This window comes from Leguminivora glycinivorella, chromosome 15, assembly GCF_023078275.1.
Source record: "Leguminivora glycinivorella isolate SPB_JAAS2020 chromosome 15, LegGlyc_1.1, whole genome shotgun sequence".
Taxonomy (NCBI): Eukaryota; Metazoa; Arthropoda; class Insecta; order Lepidoptera; family Tortricidae; genus Leguminivora; species Leguminivora glycinivorella.
In genome coordinates this window covers 15,439,243-15,461,651 of record NC_062985.1, presented here as the reverse complement: position 1 = coordinate 15,461,651, position 22,409 = coordinate 15,439,243, and the positions used below count along the sequence as shown (strand labels likewise).

The following is a 22,409-nucleotide window of genomic DNA, read 5'->3' as shown; positions in this document are numbered from 1 at the left end:
ACCACCCCCTCTCCTCCTGCGGGTGTCTAAAAATTAGCCTCCACAGTCGAAGGCACATAAACCCATATTCCACGATAAATATGGGTTAATTTGTGGTTGTGGCGTAGGCGAGAGGCTGGCAGCCAGTCAATGCCACAGTTTTGTTTTCTTTCAACCCCTTAAGACGATACGATACAGGTCAATTCTCCATACAAACGCTCCTCCCTGGTTTTTATAGATATTTGAGCAATGATTTTTTTCAACACAGATTATTATTATTTTTATTATCTGTGTCGGACCGTTTTGATTTTTTTGTTATTTTTATTTTAAAAGACGCTAGAGCCAATCAAAAATTCTAAAAACGGCCTTTTTCAATATGGCTCAAAAAAAGGTGTGATACTCAAGATCGGTAACAATTAGCCAAAAAATCTAAACGGTCCAACACAGATTATTTCATTGTTATTCAGATTTTCAAATTTCGTTCCGTTTAAATAAGTTTTGAAGGAGGAAACCGTCGAGAGCGGAACCTCGATATTAAAGATTTTTTCGCAATATCTTTTAACTGAGTTGTTCTTAATGGACATTTTTTTTCGATAAATCTAGTTAATAACACTAGTATATTTAACTGAAATTCCCAAATTAAAAGGGGGACTCCTTTCCATTTTAGCATTTTCGCTGCCGTAGCGTCAACTGCTAAGAGTGGCACTGAAACACGAGCAGTTTCATGTGCTCTGCCTACCCCTTATACAGGCGTAAATATATGTATGTAAAAATGTTTTAATGGAACCTCGTTCTAAAATACTCACACAAATTAGGGAATACCTATTACTGAAAGTAGGTCTGTACATGAATATGCAACATGTGAATTGCAAGAGGGCGGTGAGTCACGTTGTTTACCGATACGGGCAGATAGCGTATGCTGGGAACAGCGGTGTCAATGTGAACGCTTGAAGAGGGGTTCACAGTCGTGGAAACTCTTGTTCTTGTCTATACTCTGTACTTTTAGATACCATCGGCAACACTGTTGCAAGGTAATTACAACATTTGTCGGTTAACCGAATACAAAAAAAAAACAAAGGTTAACTGGAAGAAATCCCTCTATGGAATAAGTTCGCCTTTGTACTTCGCATCTCAATGTATGTTATTTTTAATGTGTTTTTGTACAATAAAGAGTTACTACTACTACTACTACTACTACTACAAAACCAAGCGGATCTGTCACTGAGCGGACAGTCTTTAATCTACTTATTTGGTCGTGTAATGTTTTAATTTACCCTCAAGGGCTTAAGGAAAGATACAAACTATAGACTGTCATTCGCATTGAATTTAAACAGAAGATTAGGTACAAATAGTACCTGGAATAACTTCGAAAACCTTAGTAGCGCTGTCTACTCACTAGGGCTTGTTACGCTAGTTAGCCCTCAAGATCGTGCTTCATATAAATGGGAACATGGCTAGCCTATTATCCCCTTGTTGACGTATTAACGCTCCCGATATGGCTACGGTTATCATATTTATCTTGTAATGTTTCTCATATTTTGTCGTACACGTGTTAGGAATTTTGAGAGCACCCCAAGTACAGGGTGTTTTTATGGTTTTTTTTTATACTTACGGAGCTCCCCTTTCAATCATTGAAAACTATAATGCATGAGAATGAGATATAAGAAGGCAAAAGAGATATAAAACATTGCGCGTACGCAATTTCGTAGTATGTTTTTTATGATCTTGGTTTGTTTACAGTGGGCGCTGCCGCTACCGCATTTGACCCAGTACAAACATGCCCCAACTTCTAGCCATCCTAACACGTTAACCTCAATATGAACAATGTTGACATTTATTTTAACGAAGCATGTGTATAAATAGGTACAATGTCTTGAACAAAACGATCTGCTCAGAATGCTAATGCTTTGTTTACATATTACTTCAGATTGAAGATCTGTTCAAAAATATGTCGAACAGTCTGGACAAGGCCGTATATAAATTATGCTGTAAAGTGTTCGCTAAGGTGACAAATTTTGTAATTAAGATAACATTTTGCGCGTCAATTTGAAGACTACGGAAATCGGATACATGTATTCATGGTAATGCACAAACAAGTGGAAGCCGGCGCATGATTTAAACATGAGTCCTAAATTATTGAACACATTGTAAATTCAAGAGACGAAACACGAATTTATGAAAAGATGAAATTCAATGAACTCTGACAATTTACGACTTTTTTGGACATGTGCAAGCTAACTCACGCTAGTATTCCCAAAAGGGATAAGCAGGTCTCATTTTTCAGTGTCACTCTTACTCTTAGCAATTAGGGGTTGAAAGAAAACGACGCCTATACCGCAATTGCATATCCCACAGATGACTTCTATGACACCCACAGAAGTAAAGGTGTGAAATTCTTAACCTGTCATCATCGGGGCATGTGTGATAAATAATGAACAGGCAACAGGCTAGGCGGTCCAGCTAAAAGTAGGTACGTACTATTATTAACTTGACCTTAGATAACGTCGCATATTCATCTTTATATGTTATTATTTTTATACGATGCGGACGCTAAACCATTAAGTAAAAGAGATCGTATCTACGCAGCAAAAATGTCCAAGAAAGACTTCGCACTTGTGTCTGGTCGTCCGGAAGGACTTCGCGTGGGAAGACCCTACCACCAATCAAAATGTTGAGGAGTTCGCTGTATTAAAGCGACTCTAGAAGACAGTTTAAAAATATTCAGCTGTGAATATATTTCGATCTAAAAGAATGTTTAGAAATAGGTAAAACTACAACCGTCCAAGGCCGTATTTTTTCATCATTAGCTTTATTTTCAGTTGCGGGACAAAAAATCTCTTACATGCCTAGAAAATCTTGTGTAAATCACGAAGAATCGCCATAAGACGTATCGAAGCGGCCAAGACACTGACAAATATCTATTGACAAGTGCATGTTCACTTGTTCAGATATTCTGAGAACCTCTCCCGCTTCGATCTGACAATGCAGACGCACCTGACAGTTGTGCTGGTCGACGAGCAGGATGATGTATCTACTACTCCTAGACTTCACCGGACGCCGACAAAAAGTTTTTACATCTTACATACTCCGGAGTATATAATCACCATGAGATGTATCTGCATCTGAACACGCCTCTATTGCCAAGGCAAATTACACCGGCAGAACCTCGCCTCGACAGTACGCACCTGACAGTCGTGCTGGTCGTGATACGAGCTGACGAGCTGGCTGACGTACTCCCAGACCTCACCGGGTGCCGTCCAGGCGGCCGCATTCGCCGCGTGCCGCATCATGCCAACATCACACCACTATTCAACACTAACACTGTTTCTCACACGAGACTTGAGCCACTGTCTTTGTCACCGGAAGCCTTGTGCTTTCAGTTGCAGTATACCACTTCAACACTTCAATTTTAATGAGTTTCTGCTTAGATTTGAACACTTCCTATAAAAGAAAGCATATGTAAAACATCACAAGTGTTGGCGTTAGGTTTCTGTATACGTTCTAGCTAGCGCGCCTGACGGGCCGACACTAGCATTGACGAGCTATTTATATTGTTTTATCCTCAATCACGCGCAACTGGGTCGCGATCTACATCACACACTGCAAGATTGCTATCTGAGTTATCCTAACTTTCTGATGTGAGGATTATGCTATTTCTAAGGTAGGTACTTGTCATAAATATCTATGGCTAATAAACAAATGCAAGGTAACCAAATATGCCTATACCATACCAAATATGTTTCTACAACATATTATTATGAAAATATTTCAATCAAGTAGTGTATAAAGTCATAAAACGACAAGAAAGTGATTACCTATTGATTGGTACTTTACGGTACGATAAATTAAAATAATAATTTTAATGCGTTGCAACGCGCAGCGTTTCTTATAGGAATGGCATAATAATTTTTTTTAATTTAATTAACACTTAAAACTGAAGCTTATCGTAGAAGTACGTACAAAATGCAGTCATAATAATGAGATTAATGAGTAATTTGCAGTCTCGCGATCTCGGGACGAATCCATCGGCTCCGTGCTGATAGCGCGACCTTGACTAAGCGACTGATAAGGGATATTCGGCAACGCTCCCGCTTATCACCGCTTGTTCGATGTTTGTTTTGCATGAAATTAGTGTCGCGAGGCGCGATACAGGCGTGATCACGAATTAATGAACTGATAACGCGCGCTCTACATATTTATTAACATCAGAATAAAGTATGTACATCGGGATTATTTTGTACTTTTGGGATTGAGTTTTTTTACAATATTTTGAATTTTCTACATTACTTTAGATTTGACTTGTGTGTTTGTGCTATGCTTTTTTGGCTTGAAGTGTCAGTTGGTTTTAAATTTTAAAACTATTAAAAATGAAAACCAGCTGTCATTCAATGTGGTATACAAATTTTACCTAATCCTCATAATTCACAAGCATACGCAACATCCAATGTTATGGCAGACAATCACAGCACTAAGATCACTTCGATCCACAGATCACCAAAGTCAGTAACGGCGGGAACACCGCGCTCCGCAATCCGTGCGCCAAGACGCGCGCGCGCTGAACGCGAGCTAACTAATGAGCGGCGCGGCATATTCGCGATCCCCTCCACTACGCGCTATCAAACCAGTTTACGTGAAAAATTTTAATACCGGGTGACGACCGCGCTTTCCACGCCGGGGGAGGAAAGCAGGGGCGCACCGGAAATGCAGCGGCCGGCACGCGAGCCAAGCGCACCCACCGCCTTAATTAAATGCACACCTACCCCTTCGCTCGCACCTCCAAGAGGGCTGCCGTGTTGTTCAGATGGCAGGCGAGTCTAAATCCCCAAGAAATTACTATCAAAGCAAGACTTTGGAATGCAATTCTCAACATATTAGTTACATTGGTTCACCTGAACTCAATAAGATATAAAGGATTTACTTTGATGAAAATGCGACCAGTTTCAAAGAAACCAGTAACAGATAGCTTTCAAACAGGACTAGTCTCACATCGTTACATTAGTTCACCTGCGTTCCGTAAGCTATGGGGACAATACAACCCGACTTAATTAAAAATACGATCCAATCACAAGCGTGTCAGGACATCAAGTATAAAATGCACCCTAAGATTACGTATCTCTGCTACACTATAGATCCCAGTAAGCTGGTTCAGTCGAAAGTGTAAGGGGTAAGAATATGGCAAGCTACCCCTCTAGCCACGCAATGCACTGTCACAACACAGGTTTAATTGCCAACGATAATGCACGCACCTATTAACTACTAGTTTAATAGGGTACGCGCGTTCCTCACCCGCGATTATTATTTTGACACAAGTTTGATTATTTCACTTATCGTTATTAAGAGGATACGGTAGCGAAAATGCTAAAATGGAAAGAAGCCCCCCCTTTTCTAATTGGGAATTTTAGTTAAATATAACATGTGTTATTAACTAGATTTATCGAAAAAAAATTGTCCATTAAGAACAACTCAGTCAAAAGATATTTTAAAAAAATCTTTAAAATCGAGGTTCCGCTCTCGACTATTTCCTCCTTCAAAACTTAATCAATCGGAACGAAATTTGAGAATCTGAATAACAATGAAATAATCTATGTCGGACCGTTTAGCTTTTTTGGTTAATTGTTACCAATCTTGAGTATCACACTTTTTTTGCGCCACAATGAAAAAGGCCGTTTGTGGAATTTTTTGATTGGCTCTAGAATCTTTAAATAAAAAGCATAAGATCAAAAAAATTCGGACCGACCGTTGTATCTGACCGTTTTGTCCGACACAGATAAAAATAATAATAATCTGTGTTGAAAAAATCATTGCTCTATCTTCAAAAACTAGGGAGGAAATAGTTGAGAGCGTTTGTATGGAGAATTGACCCCTACTGTATCGTCTTAACTTCTTTAGATTTAGACCAAGCTGCGTTTGATGCCATAGACTGGGAAAGATATATTTTAAACGTCAAACTTCTATGGGATTACGACGTTTACATAGCACTTCCAAATGTTCTATTAAAATCGTTGTCATCTTACGGTGCTGTTACTCGGGCAACACAATTGCCAGCAATTCACATACAATTGCCGCGTTTATTCAATACGCACCAACTAACTATGGAGCAAACGCGGCAATGGTATGTGAATTGCTGGCAATTGTGTTGTCCGTGTAACAGCTCCTTTAGCTTAGCTAGAAAGTCTGATTTTAGAAACTTTTCAAGAAAAATCTATAGGACCTAGGTTGCACTTTAGATTGCAGAAATATTCTGACCACTAACTTATCTCCATCATTAGACCAGGTTGACGGTTTAAACCTAAAATTTTTACGCAAAATTGTATAGATAGTTAGGTAGTCGAATCCATTAAAATATAACGTTTATGATAATAACACTAATAACACTCCCTAACTTTGTCCCGTGTCCAAGTAGTTGCAAACTTAACATAGACCTACTCTATTTACGTACACAGACAAAAACATTAGCTTAATGAGAAACAAGGAAGTGTATCAAATTTTAAGCTGCAACGTTAGATCACAGACAAACATTGGGACAGGTAGAACTAAAAGCGCGTACAAACCGAATTAACGGACTTTTCAACGATTAGAAATCCTTTTTGGGCCCGTGAGGCCGGTAAGTATAGAAACATTAAACCTGCTCAACGAGTTCTAATAAAAAAAGAGTAGCGTTCAAAACGACCAATTAATATAGTAATACATTTTATTTGAATGTCGTCTTTTTTATTTTATTCTGCCCATTATCTGTAGTATGTAGTTAATTTGAGTAATACTAAATCAACATTTTTTCGAGACCGTCTTCCATAAATTCGATCCAAAGTTTTTTAAAAATCTTATCCATCAAGAAAAACAAGAATTTATTTACACTATCTTTCACATTTGATTCTGGGGAATAAATCGAGTAATTTAAGCGATTTTTCTACCTACCGAGCTATCAAAATAAAAACAATATTGAATTAGATACCGACCGAAATGTATAGTTCCTAGTTCCAACACAAATACCAGTTGTGCAACCAAACGAATTCGTAAGGAAATCTGATAGATATACTCTTACTACCAACTTTCCCTTTTTAGGGTTCCGTAGTCAACTAGGAACCCTTATAGTTTCGCCATGTCTGTCTGTCCGTCCGTCCGTCCGTCCGTCCGTCCGCGGATAATCTCAGTAACCGTTAGCACTAGAAAGCTGAAATTTGGTACCAATATCACCAACAACCACAACAACCACCACCACCAATATCACCAATTTGGTGCCAATCACGCCAACAAAGTGCAAAAATAAAAAATGGAAAAAAATGTTTTATTAGGGTATATGTGATATATTGTGATATATTGTTGGATAGGTTTTTAAAAATGAATAAGGGTTTACTAAGATCGTTTTTGGATAATATTAATATTTTCGGAAATAATCGCTCCTAAAGGAAAAAAAAGTGCGTCCCCCCCCCTCTAACTTTTGAACCACATGTTTAAAAAATATGAAAAAAATGACAAAAGTAGAACTTTATAAACACTTTCTAGGATAAATTGTTTTGAACTAGATAGGTTCAGTAGTTTTTGAAAAAAATTCGGAAAACTACGGAACCCTACACTGAGCGTGGCCCGACACGCTCTTGGCCGGTTTTTTTTTTAAATAGCTAAAAATTGGCTAAGCCGTGTGAAACCCATATACATCGCATCGACACATTTCAATCTTAAATACTATTATACGAGCTTTGTTTGTTCAACAACGACTAACAACCAACAACTAACATTATGCAATTGGCGTCAAACCGCAAAGTGAACGACCGCGGGACCGCAACCATTTTATAATGGTGCGAACTGGCTCCATTCTGCACCCCGCGATCAAATCAAACGCCATATAAAGCACGGTTAATGAAAACAGGTTACGTAAAGAGTGTAAAGACGTTTTTCAAAAGGTACTTGCGATTGTCGGTAAAGGTGTTATCTAATTGTTTCTGGATCCAGCAGGGACAAGTGCTTAGCACTTGATTGGCGCGAGAAAGACTTGCCGTACTTAATATATGTCATTAGAAAAAGACGTGTGTATGTCGCGGCGAGATACTGCTGGTCATGCTAGCTGCTGCAGGACTCAAAATATTCTCAGTTCAAGTAGGTAAATCAACAAGAGCTTTCGAGTTGTCGATAAAAAGTCTCGTTGACGGGAGGTGCCTTCGTCCATTCTACGAGAACAGACGGATGCCAGACACTTCTTTCTTTCAAGATTTGGATTCACCTGCCATCTTGCCAATCTTGCCATATATGATAGACAAGTCATGAAGATAATATGTCGCCATAAGCGACAGTAAACTTTTTTAAACTAGGGCATTAATAGTTTTAATATACAACTCCCAAAACAGTAATATCTATGGTAGTTTCATGCGTCAAATCTTTATTAGTAGCTGTGGGTGTAGTGTTGTGTTGTTGTCATTGTTGTTGTAGGCTCTTGAAGTACTTTGCCTTTTTCTATAAGATGGCAACGCAATATGAAACCTGCAAACGGCCAATTACACAACAGTTGCTGCTTTTTTTTTAAATAAAAAAACGTGTTTTATTTTGAAAAATCTCAAGTACGTCGAACTGTAAACTAAATCCGTTCCATTTTCTTTGAATACGGAAAGCAAAGCAACTGAAGTTGCAAAACATCAGTTTAATAGGGCTACGTTCTTAGAAATCAATTACAAACACGGGTACGATAAACAAAACAGTTTTGCTATTTTTGGAAGGCATTGATATACATACCTACTATTGTAAGAATAGCAGATGTTATTTTCTAATAGCTATTAATATATTGCAGGAGAGTTAAACGCTTGGACAATCAACTTCATTTAAAAGATGCTAATAATAAGAGGTATAAGTAAGTGATAATAGGCTAGTTTCCTATACTTAAAATAAAATATTGTATGCAGTTCACGAAACAAAGCACCACAAAATTAGAAGAAATACATGGACAGTAGATATATTTAAACATAATTTCTATTTAATAAGTCAAAGAGTAAGACATAAAGTACATGAATTGACCGTGACGTCACTCCTCGGTATCTCATAGTAATTCCATATTAGCAAATCGTTTTGACAGTTCTTAAAAAGAAGCTGATTTGACTAGTAGGAAACTAGCCTATTATATAGGAAATTAGAAGTTAGTTAAATATGGTAAGAATTTGGAGGCACGATTAAGACTCTTCAAGGGACTCAAAATATCACTTTCAGCTCTTAAGACTTACGCACAGCATTAAAGGTTGAACACGCCAAAAATGGGGCACACTTAAATGTTTATTATAAAAAAAATATAATAAATAAATAAAAGATGTTTGATTTAAATATGAGCAAATTTAATGTATTTTAAATGCAAACCATAATTAGTCAAGGTTTCTCGACGAATAAGCCCTCGATCGTACTTTTCTTCGAACACGACTCATAAGAGTTTGCACCATCACGTCAGGATACCTCTTTGTCGCCAGTTTTCGCCGCTCCTCCGCGGAATTAACCTCCCCGCCTCTCTTTTTAAGAAACCCTTTCATTATACTCCAATATTCCTCGATAGGCCGGAGTTCTAGGCAATTTAGTGGATAGCTATATTTCGGTACCACGGCTACACCATTTGCTTTGTACCACTCCATGACAGGTTTCGCGTAGTAACACCTGGCAAGGTCTGGCCAAAATAAAGGCCTGGAGTGGTGTTTCTTAATAAACGGAAGTAATCGCTTTTGTAAGCACTCTTTTTGATAGATGCTGCCCTTTATTGTTCCGGTAGTGACAAAAGAGCTGCTTCTTTTCCCGCAACTGCTAATTGCCTGCCAAAGTAGGTATTTTTTTTGGAAACTTAGATCTTTTTTTATTTGACAGTCTTTGGGAGCCTCTGTGCTACTTTTGCTAGTATAAAACTCTTGGCCAGGGATTTCTTAGAAATCGGATTTTATGTAAGTTTCACCATCCATCAGAACGCAAATTTTGTTAATAAATTTTCGTATAGTTTCTCAATCGAGTTTCTGCTGCTGATTTCTGTCTTATATTCCGATCTGGTGCTGTTTTGTGCTTTAAAACTTCTTAGCCCTGCTCTACGTTTCACCTTTTGAACATACGATTGGGACATCTTTACTTTTTAGCCACGTCACGAGGTAACATCATACAATTTGAAGCAAATATCCTTAAGATGCGTTCCTTCTTTTTTTTATCCTTTATACCCTGCATCCCACCAATTCCTGGCTTTCGTTCTAAAGTTAGGCGTTCCCGAAACCTTTTCAATACGCAACAAACAGTGGATTGTGGAAATTTTAATCTTTTACCCACATCCCTGTAGCTGAGTTTTGGATTTTTTGTGTTTTCGTGCAAAATAAGTTCACGTTGTTTCAGTTGCCTGTTCGATATCGCTACATATATAAATCTTTCACAAAAGTAACTGATATATTTAAAAACTATACTTTTTTACGATTTATTTGGCATCAAAAAAAAATCTATACCTTTTATTATAACGAAGCAGCAAATGAATTTATATGCCTCAGTTTTGGCGTGTTCAACCTTTATTCTCTCGCAAAACTTTGCCGACCAATGGTTTACACAAGTTTTAGGGTCCCAATAATCAGTGTAACTCCTACTTTACGTAATCAATATTGAACTTCTATTTACCAGAATTAGGTAAGCTAATATCTGGGTGACCGAGCTTCGCTCGGTTCTATTTTAATATATCACGTCTTTAGATAAAAAAAAAACTCTTATAAATACAAAAACAAAAAAAAGACAAAAAACAAAAACTTAATTTCTGGCCGGGATTCGAAACCCTGACACCTACGATCTATCTGCGTACATTAGACCGACCTCGTGGGACTGAGCTACGCGGAATCGATGCGCGCGCGGCGAAATTAAGGACCATATTTTACGTTTACAAATGCGAAAGAAAAACTCATGAAAACTCGAAAATTCGCGTTTTCCGGGATCTAAGGCTACGCTAGATCGATTTTTCACCCCCGAAAACCCCCACAAAACAAATTTCAGCGAAATCGTTAGAGCGGTTTCCGAGATCGTCGGTATATATAAATAAATAAATAAATAAATAAATAAATAAATAAATAAATATACAAGAATTGCTCGTTTAATAGTATAAGATAGTAATATGCCTCGCTGTTATTTACGAGCAGCCAGCTAAATTCGAGTATACACCGAAACCTAGACAACGTCATAGTGACCTCATACTTAGGCTGCTTAGACAAAAGTTAAATATAGAAAACGAGGCCACGTGTTCACTCAACTTCAGTTTAATGGATTCGTATTCATAAATAGTCGTTTCATAGAAATTACTTCGTTCAGTTAGCCTTATAATCCAATAGCGTAAGTACCATAAGGCAAGAAAGCGAATAATCAGTCAGTCGTAGATTTCGCTTAGTTTCTAAAGATTTCGAGATGCCAAATTGTTATTAAGGATATTTAAATCCAATTTCTGGTTCCGATAGGCGAGTCAGACGCTTGTTGGTCCCTCTGTATAAATATTGTAGACTTATTTTAGTACACATTTAATTTTCGGGACATAAAAATACATAAGCAATCGAACTCTGCTGTTTATGGATATTTGCTTCGAGCGCCTAATTACTAATGGCAGCGGAGCGAGTGTACACTGCAAAGTTTTTCCGCAAGTAATCGATTTTCTCAAAGAAAACATACTAGGCCACTCACACATACGTCCATTTTAACAGGCGCTTAATCATTATTTGTTATACAATTGCTACCTATAATAAATGCGTGACAAACCAATTCATACTACCTACTACTTAAATATTACCTATAGTTTGAAAGTAAATAATGTTTCATATGAGCTGATTTAAGAGAGCCTGTTTGGGCAGTTTGTAACGCCTATCTCACTTCAGCCAGTAGTACCCATTCATTATTGTATTTGATTGTAATGTGTAAATAACATCATCGACTGCTTAGAACTAATTTACATAGACAATAATCGTAGAACTAGAAAAGAGTAATAATCATTTTAAAACTAACTACAAAACAATTCGGCCAACTAAATAGGTTACAAATAGAAAACCACTGCTTTCAATAAACTAGAGCACTAAACGAGACGACACTGGCAGTGGCAGGGCAAACGGACCGTCAATCCTAAATGCCGAATAACAGTTATAATGAGAAGACAATACCACTTTGCAAACAACTATTTTGTTAGCAGCTAAATTGTCCATTCTGCTTCAAACTTAGCTCAACATTTAAACTGACACTCTGGCTGCTTTACATCCCGGGGCACTCACAAGTCTTCAAGACTACAGGCCTGCTAATATAATATAATATCTAACAGAATAAGGTCAGTCTACATGATACAAGTTTATTTGTAGAGCCGTAAAAGCATTCCGTGCCCTGTCACATGTAAGGTAAATTAAAGGTGACTACAGAATGCAGAATTACAGATACAGCGCATCCCGCTTCGGTGGCTAATTGTACCACCTAAACAAGGGAATCTTCGCCGCGATGGATGTATTTTCAGATCGCATTATTAATTCAGTTGTGACACTGGTGACTGCCAGTTCACCAGCTCTGCACAGCTACAGCAGGTACTATATTAATGAAAGCTAACAAGTAGAAAGAAAACAACACAAATTTTAAGATAATGAACATTGCAAACTAGATAGTTGATACTGATGTATTCTCTATGTTTTGCTTACTCTCCTTGCGTTTCATTCACAACTTTAATAGTTGCTTACGATTTGATGCCTTTTTGATATCATTGACATCTCAATCTACTGGTATGTTTGTCAGATTAAAACATCGATGCAAAGATTAATCCCAATCTTTTTCAACACATATGATCCTTGAAATAAGCCCAATTTTTTTCACATCAGTGTTTAAGATCATAAAAGCGAGCTCATGAATAAGCAAACACGGCTGTTGAACTGACAAAGCAGTGCATCTGCGTCACTTTTGATACAATTAATAAATTATTGCTGACACAAAGAGACCTCATAACATGGAGACGGCGCGGTAAACACGCATAAAAGAGCTTTTGAATACAAGAAACTGGATTAGATGGACAAAGAACTGGGGTACCATTTAAAGTATTTACTGATTTAATACCCACCGGGCTGTACTGTTAAAAGGGGTTGTTGCTATAGAAATGTTCTTCAATACTGGATTGGGAATGTGGAATATTAAAGTCGATATTTTGTTAAGTGTGTATAGAAAGCAAAACTGTTACAAGTGTAGTCAAAATTGAAGATGCTTTGGCGACGTCGGATAACTTTTATATAAATATTAGGGGACCGTTTACAGTGAAAAATGAGGGTAAGATAGTGTTTTGTAATTTTTGTATACTATTACTATTTGACTCGCAATCTGCGGCATACTGTTATATTATAGGTACCTAAGGTATTACGCTCGAAAAAGTAAGCTGTCCGATTAATAAGCTAATCGTCAATGCAAATGTTCGTTTTAAAATGAACTTGCCTTTATTTATTAGGTCTGGAGGGTATCGAATTAGATAAAACTTGAGGAACAGTTGTCATCACATGTAATTTACTTTTTGATTTGTTACCTATAACTCTTGAGGTAATATAAAGTATAAAAAACCGGTCAAGAGCGTGTCGGGCCACGCTCAGTGTAGGGTTCCGTAGTTTTCCGTATTTTTCTCAAAAACTACGGAACCTATCAAGTTCAAAACAATTTTCCTAGAAAGTCTTTATAAAGTTCTACTTTTGTGATTTTTTTCATATTTTTTAAACATTCGGTTCAAAAGTTAGAGGGGGGGGGGCGCACTTTTTTTTCTTTTAGGAGCGCTTGTTTCCGAAAATATTAATATTATCAAAAACCGGCCAAGTGCGAGTCGGACTCGCCCACCGAGGGTTCCGTACAAACTTTCAATGGTTAAAATAACCATACTACTCATACTCATATTCATTTATTCATTCAACGCCATTTTACACGTCAAGATTTGATTTAAAAAAATAATATTCATACAACAATAATACTTAGAGAATAAATAGACAGAAGATTGAATTTACAAAAAGTTAGGCAATATTCACATAAAAAATGCACAAAAATATTTTTCTAATTAGGTAATAAAAAAATTGTCATAAGTGTAGAACGGGTGCTCGACCAGCCAATTTTTTAAGCGATAGGTACTTAAAGTTCGACACACTAGGCGCTTCAACCACATATTGCGGCAATTTATTATAGACGGCAGGGTCCATCACATGTGTTAATTTGACCGTAAATTGGATTTCGCCAATTTACGGTCGATACCTACTAACTTACCGGCATTTCGAATGTTGTACTTGGAACACAAATATGTTGTTAGTTTTGTCACAGAATATATGTATAAGTACAGTACAGAAGTACTACTAAGTAATAGTACAAGTACAGAAGGCTCACTCCTTTGATGTTCACAAAATGACGCTATTCTAAATTCTTACCTACATTAACAAACGGACCGCACGCGAGCAGCCAACATTGAATTTTTCCCCTCACTAGCTCGGGTAAAAACGCATTTTATCCACCATATACCAGCGGGTAAAAACGCATTTTATCCACTAGTGCTTTAAAATTGATAAAAGTAGGTGAATCTAGTAATAAAGATCATTTACCACCTGTGGAACTACTGGAAGCAGTGATAAAAGAAAATCTTGCAGTACAAAAGGCGGACTCATGCTTTAAGGCATTCTCTACTATGTTGATCTTTCTTAACTTATTTTAAATACTACGTTGATCTTTCTTTTATGCGGGGGGCTTCGCCCCCGAGCCCCCCTTATTCATGCTCTTCAGGGTCTCAAGAAAACCCTATCCCAACTTATTTTAAATACTACGTTGATCTTTTTAGTAGTTCCAGTTCATATCTTCCGGCTCCATCATCAGACCTTGAAACCTAATCGTAGTCAAAGTTCATTACAAGACTTTTCTAAGAAACCCAAAAACTACTATGATACGATGTTCTATCATGTAGTTCCAGTTCATATCTTCCGGCTCCATCATCAGACCTTGAAACCTAATCGTAGTCAAAGTTCATTACAAGACTTTTCTAAGAAACGCAAAAACAGCTATGATACGATGTTACATCATGTAGTTCCAGTTCATATCTTCCGGCTCCATCATCAGACCTTGAAACCTTATCGTAGACAAAGTTCATTTCAAGACTTTTCTAAGAAACCCAAAAACTGTTATGATACGATGTTCCATCATGTAGTTCCAGTTCATATCTTCCGGCTCCATCATCAGATCAGTTCAACAGTACCATATTATTGTACTGTCATCAGAACTACATACAGCTGCCAATTATCATTACGCTACGATCCTTGGAAGATGGTTAAATTAGCCTCCGTAGATTCCATTACATAGTTAGTTACAAACACGACGACCTAATAAAAGCGTGTTAATATTAATATTAGCGCCATCTAGCTGAGCCCTTCTTCTGTGTGGTACTGAGGTAAGTACGTTTTATTCTTAGACTTTATCTGTCTATACGGAGTTATATATGTCTTTGACTAGAAGTATTGGCTACGTGCACGACAATTACGCCCACTACCATGTGAACCTGAAGTGGAAAATGTCAAAAAATGACATGTAAACAAACATTATATTTTAACGATTTTTCGTTACTTTTAAATAAATCGAATAACAAGAGCTACTATTTCAAGTGTAATTTAGGTAGATAGATTATAAAGACATGGATATAATACCAAAAATCAGTTTCCAAAGCATTACTCACGGTATAAACTTCCAACCCCAGACTACAGAAAGAGTCAATAAATTGGTCCTGGCAGGGCATATAAGGAATCTTGAAGAACATAGGAGTAATGGTACAAGTTCTTCGAGCTAGTGATATGGTATTCGCTAAACCTCCGTCCCGTTAATGCCATATAAAACAAATCTAAACGTAAGTACCTAGTCATGTCCGCGGCCGCAGAAATATCCAACACGGGCCTATTCCCAGGCTAGGCCTGAATCTTTAAGCATAATCTTTTACGGTAGGACAAATACTAACAGCGTATTGAACAATATTAGGTAAACAAAGCTTAAATATAATTTATTATAATGTTTTGTTTTGACATGTCACTTACGTTTTCTCTTCACCGTAGCTATCCATTTAGTTCTTTGATCCTATTTCCAGTGTGCTCTAAGAAACGCATAGAACCTGCAACGACTATTTATGCCATTATTTGTACAATTAACAACGAAACAACATTGATGCCCCATATCAAACATTACACATTGTATTATATTGTATGAGTTTTGATAGATGACAACCACAATCAGTGTCGATTTTGACCACCGCAAGCACTGCGATCGCTTTGCTTACCCCCTCCATGCACTTCGCACGAAGCCAATAGGTACTCTAATGAGTATTATTGTATTTAGCGCCGTCTCTCGGCAAAATTTACTAAGTAATTTACGCGACTTGAGACTTGTGCGAACCTTTAGGCATGGAAAGTCACATGAAAAGTTGTCGAAACTAATAATAGATGGCGCTGCATTTAAATTTCTTGACTGATAACTCTAATACTAAATTGAATATACTCTAAGGTAGAGCAGAGTCTAATACGCTTTACAAAAGACCGCAATCAAGTAGCACTAGACTTTACTCATTGTTGTGTTCCTGCCGGTGAGTAAGGCAGCCAGAGCTCAACGAGGGTGCGGTACTCCTTCCTTCCTTCCCCCTCCTTCCTTCGGTCCTTTGAGTCGTCGGCACCCAGGCCCCTTCTAAGTACAGGTTTGTACAAGTTTCTAATGAGTCGAGTCGGCAACGCACATGTGCCACTCCTTGAGTGGCAGGCGTCCATATGTAACAGTCACCGCTTTCCATCAGGCGGACCGTATGCATGTTTGCCACCTACGTGGTACAAAAAAAAACTCTCGACGAATTCACCTTAAACATTAAAAACTAAATCAAAATCGATTGATTCGTTCGGGAGCTATGATGCCAGACAGACATGTCAAGCGTCAAACCTATTATTATTATAATATTTTTGCGTCGGTGGTTAAAAACAAGAAACCTCCTTCAAAACTATAATAAAACACAACTTTCTATGAAAATCGGTAAAGTGCGAGTCGGATTTCAACATTTCCATACAAAAAGGTCATGAGCGCCTGACGACATACACTAGATTTGTACTTTAAAAATTTTGCGTATATTTTGGAAACTATAAGAGATAGAGCAAATAGACTTCAGATTTTGGTTGTCGGTGGCACAATTTTTTTGTTTTCGTATATATACACCATTTTTTGGACCTATTAGGGCAATATTATGGTCAGTGCAGTTCTAAACAGTCGTAAGCGCCTCTTTTTTAGTAGGAACTTAAGTCATTTTGGCAAATGCTTAAAATTTTTAACAATTTCTAAACAGAAATGAATTTCTTTCTACCTGTCCATGGCGCTCACAAAATTTCAAAACATTTAGTAAGTACTTGCAGCGGCAGTGAGTGAAAAATCTCAATTTGAGTTTTTTTCTCTTAAGTCCGACTTACGCTTGACTGTAGATTTCTAATAGGTTTTCCTGTAATCTACAGGTAGAGGGCTATCTCGTGTATTTTTTTGAAAATTTTACGCTAAGTAGTTTCGGACATAAGGGGGGGAATGGTCATTTTTTGCTTATTTTCTTAAATTACTTCTAAATTACCAAAATAAAAACTATAAAAAAAATATATTTGAGATGCTTATAAAATGCTCTTTCATTTGATATGTAGCACAATATAGTTCTAATAACTTTGATTTTTAATTTTCAATTTTACCCCCAAAAGTGGCCCCTATGATTAAATTTCGTTTAATTTCTTTTAATTATATTACATGTCCGTCTTTGGGCCACTTGTTTACATACGTGTGCCAAATTTCAAGTAAATCGGTCTAGTAGTTTCGGAGAAATCGGCTGTGACAGAGGGACAGACAGACACGCGAGTGATCCTATAAGGGTTCCGTTTTTCCTCTTTGAGGTACGGAACCCTAAAAACGATCTTAGTAAACCCTTATTCATTTTTAAATACCTTTCCAACAATATATCACACGTTGGGGTTGGAATGAAAAGAAATATCAGCCCCCACTTTACATGTAGGGGGGGTACCCTAATAAAACATTTTTGTCCATTTATTATTTTTGCACTTTGTCGGCGTGATTGATATACATATTGGTACCAAATTTCAGCTTTCTAGTGCTAACGGTTACTGAGATTATCCGCGGACGGACGGACGGACGGACGGACGGACGGACGGACGGACAGACGGACAGACAGACATGGCGAAACTATAAGGGTTCCTAGTTGACTACGGAACCCTAAAAAGCAATCAAATCGTGTCCACAACAGCTATATTACGACACGCACCGGAGGAAAAACTTATAAAAAGTTTAATTAACCACCAAGAAATTTTACCAAACAATGTATTCAAGAATCTAGACTTTGAATTTGAATGAAGAAATAAAGAATTGCTAAGAATTTGTAAGGGCTCTTATTCAAAACTTTAACTTTTCCTGTTGCGTAGATGCCTTAGAATAAATACAAAGGCGTAAGGTAGTTCAAAATTAAGTTATATGTATAGTAGGCACCAATTTGAAACAAAAAATATGACTAGCGTCTGTAGCCTATACATCTACGAGTATATTTTACATACATACATACATACAATCACGCTTGTGTCCCATGAAGGGGTAGGCAGAGCACATGAAACTACTCAAGTTTCAGTGCCACTCTTGGCAAATAAGGGGTTGAAATCAAATCAAATCAAAATAATTTATTCAGCAAATAGGCCACAGGGGCACTTTTACACGTCACATGTACAGTATAGGTATTTAAAAAATATTTAAGAAGAAAGAAAACGAAACTGTTACATTGCAGTGACAGGTTGCCAGCCTCTCGCCTACGCCACAATTTAACCCATATCCCACCGTCGCCTTCTACGACACCCACGGGAAGAAAGGGGGTGGTGAAATTCTTAACCCGTCACCACACGGGCAGTATATTTTATACAGGTTTTACTGTTAACTGAACAATGTGATTGATTACACCACAAAACGTAGGATTTCAACTATAGGTAGGTACGTAGTTTACTTAAGTGGACGTTTAGTAGTGAGAGAAAATCCTACTGGCTTACTGTCACGCAAATAAGCACTTGTACGATAGATATACAGAATGGCCCAAAATTACGTTGACAAAGAATAGGGAAATGTTGAAATAAACCAAAATATCGAGGTTACAGAAATTATTTTTTGGGCCTATACACCATGTTTTTTGTTTTCCGTTAAATTCGACATGTCGTTAGGTTCGTTATCAGGAACCACCCTGTATATCGCTTTTAGTAAAAAAAAAAGTTAAATTCGCAAAAAAATTTTTCATCGTTTTCATACATAATAAATGAATTAATTAATGTGAGACCCTTAAGAATAATATTCAAGTTAGTGTCAAGTCATTGACGGCACATGTCAAAACAAATAACATTGGGAAGTGGTAATAAAGGCTGTTAAACAAGTGTTCAGTAATTGTCTTTATTTTTTTAATAACTCGATAACCGTAAGAGTTAAGACGCTAGTTTCTTAGAGAAATTAATTGTATTTGATCTAAAGAACCATCCCTTAAAGTTAACGGAATTCAATAAAAACAGGGTATATATATTGTGAGCGTCAGGACCCCTGGACCACTACAGATATTTGATGTTTAGTACATACTAAAATTTAGTACCTATTTGATACTATTTGGTACCTGAGCACATATATTTGGTACCTCCACTGATATCGAAAAATCGAGCGAATAAAGTGGCCAGACATTCTGACGTCAGGATGTCTGGACCATTTTTGGTTTACATAGTTTTAGAAAACACTACTAATTGATATCTTAGTCAATATTTACTACCTATTACCTGTCAATATATTTTTTTCAAATTTTTTTGGCGTACCAGAAAAAAGTTATGACGGAATTTAAAGTTTGAGCCCGGCCGTGCCGTTGAAGTATATAGCGCCTGTCAAAAGTATAGAGGCAAATCCGCCTGCCCTCCTGCGCGCGTCAACTTAAATAGGAATTTAGTTTTAGGCACTCGCACATCATCTCTACTACTGACTAGTGGCATTAATATAGTCGAAATATAAAAGTAATTAGTGTAATTACACTAGTTTTCCATTTTCCTCCTGAGAGACCTAAACACGTGGCAACAGTTGGGCAAATTCTAGGGGGGAAATAGCATAAACTGTTATAATTTACAGCGTCATTGGTAATATTGGTATATAGGATGTATTTTGATGATGTGGACCAGTCTATGGTCCACGAGCTCCGTTATAGGGGTTTATCATATAAATAAACCACTGCTTTCGGTAACATTTGTTTTTTGCATCGATTAGTGTCAATTATGAATTAAGAATAAATACAAACATCAAATCAATCATCTACTATCAGTACCTACAACCACAATGCCGCCAAATCTGCCATACAGCTCTACAGCTGCTGAACAGTCGCAAAAATGACCGGCTGTCAGGGGTAAACTGATTTACAAATTTCTCCGCCAGGAGATGTCTCTCAGGGACATGACATGACATTAGACGTTTACACCGGTCAAATCTTACATGAAAATCGGCTAAAAAAACAAAGTGTGATGTAAAGCTGGATTTTTAGTATGTTATTTCGAGTCCTTGGGGGAATGTAAGACTATATTTTGCAAGCAAAAAAAAAGTGTGCTAACTTCGTAATTTAAAAAAAAAAGTAAAAAAATCGGACTTTTTTTGGTTTTTATTTTTTTTATTAAAAAACTATGCGTTTTTGGTCAAAAGTTGCTTTGTAATGTTGAAAGCGCATTAAATTTCAAACAGTTTGACATCTTTTTTATCAATGTCCGTCAAATAGTTTTCGAGATATGAAGCGTCAAAAAAGGTTAATTTTACCAACGTATTTTTGGGCAGAGTCTACTGCTAAAACTATATACTCTTAGCATTGTGACGCCACCTGTCGGCACTGTTAAGAACACCTTTAAGACGTCGTGACCTGTCGTGCCCACAGCGCCAACGACAAAGTCAGCTGTTAGAGCGTTTTTGCACTATCCGACCCGATATCTAATGTAGGAAGAATGTTCAAGGCACAAATATCAAAGGCGCCTTTAATATATAGGACATCGGTCCTATATCCGATATGGATCGGATAATGTGAAAACGCACTTACGGTAGACTCTGTTCAAGTAACAGTCTTTCCAGTAAGGTTTACATTCGCTCCCTTGTATCCTTTGTGTTTGAGTGATATTTGTGTTTATGGCATTAAGTGTTAAAAGGGTGGGTAACAAAACTATGGTTTTGCACTTATGAGTGGCAAAAGCTGTTTGACCCCTGCGAGTTCTGCCTGCATTAGGTGCTCAGATGACGTCAAACGGTCATTCTTACAAATGAACAGACATTTCCTTGTAGATCCAGTCACAAAATTAAAAGTTAATCAAAGTTTTTCAATCTAAATTAAGTTTTATTAAATACTAGCTTTTGCCCGCGGCTTCGCTCGCGTTACAAAGAGACAAAAAGTAGCCTTTGTCACTCTCCATCCCTTCAACTATCTCCACCTAAAAAATCACGTCAATTCGTCGCTACGTTTTGCCGTGAAAGACGGACAAACAAACCGACACACACATACATACATACAATCACGCCTGTTTCCCAGAGGGGTAGGCAGAGATCACGGATTTCCCTTTACTACGATCCAGACACAGTATGGATTAAATGTAGACTGTATTGCACTTACTGATTTAGCTTTGAATACAAAGAGAACTTTGCAGCCTATTTGTAAAAAAAAAAACATAATAATATACAGTGATGCCTTTCATCCAATAACCCAGTTCACTTTAGGCAGCGTTCCCACTTATGCGTCGCGTGTCTCGGGGCGCGCAAAGGGCGTCCGCGCCACGCCACCTGAGTGTAATTCAAAAAACGTCTCCTCAGTACATTTTGTATAGGAAAGACGTAAGACGCGCCCCCAGGCGGCGCGGCGCGCGCCACGCCGCCACGAGACACGCGACGGTCTGGTGTGGCCGGTCACTTAGATTCCATTAACTGTCAAATAGTCCTTACACCCTGGCGGATGCTACCTCTGCGTGTGTCCCATGATACGGGCAAGGCCAACATCCGCTCGGTGTACCCCTTACATTTCATTAAAGTGTCAAAAGGGACTCTACGCGTTGGCTTCGGCCCCGCGCACGCTTCCCAAAGGTCCGGAGCACCATTGTTCCGTGATGGGTAAGACATACAGTGATACCCAGTTCACAACATGAATGTAAGGTTTCTAAACATAAATCATTTCAATGTAAAATAAATATTGCATACAAATCATCGCAACAAAATTACATTCTTCAGAAAATTTTGCAATAAAAAAATGAATTCTCCAAGTACTAGCTTAATGTGAAACAAATTGAAGTTATTACTTTTTGCTTGTACCAATCCTTTGCAATTTTTTGTTGATTTAGAACATGTAGTTATTGATTTTATATTCACTATTTGATAGCAGCCAAACATTGTTATGTCTT

At 37.6% G+C, this 22,409-nt stretch overlaps 1 protein-coding gene across 1 annotated transcript in view; it reads right to left on the bottom strand.

Annotated features, from left to right (window-relative positions):
• LOC125233846 (histone-lysine N-methyltransferase ash1) overlaps positions 1 to 22,409 on the bottom strand; it is a 125,027-nt gene that overhangs the window by 100,416 nt on the left and 2,202 nt on the right.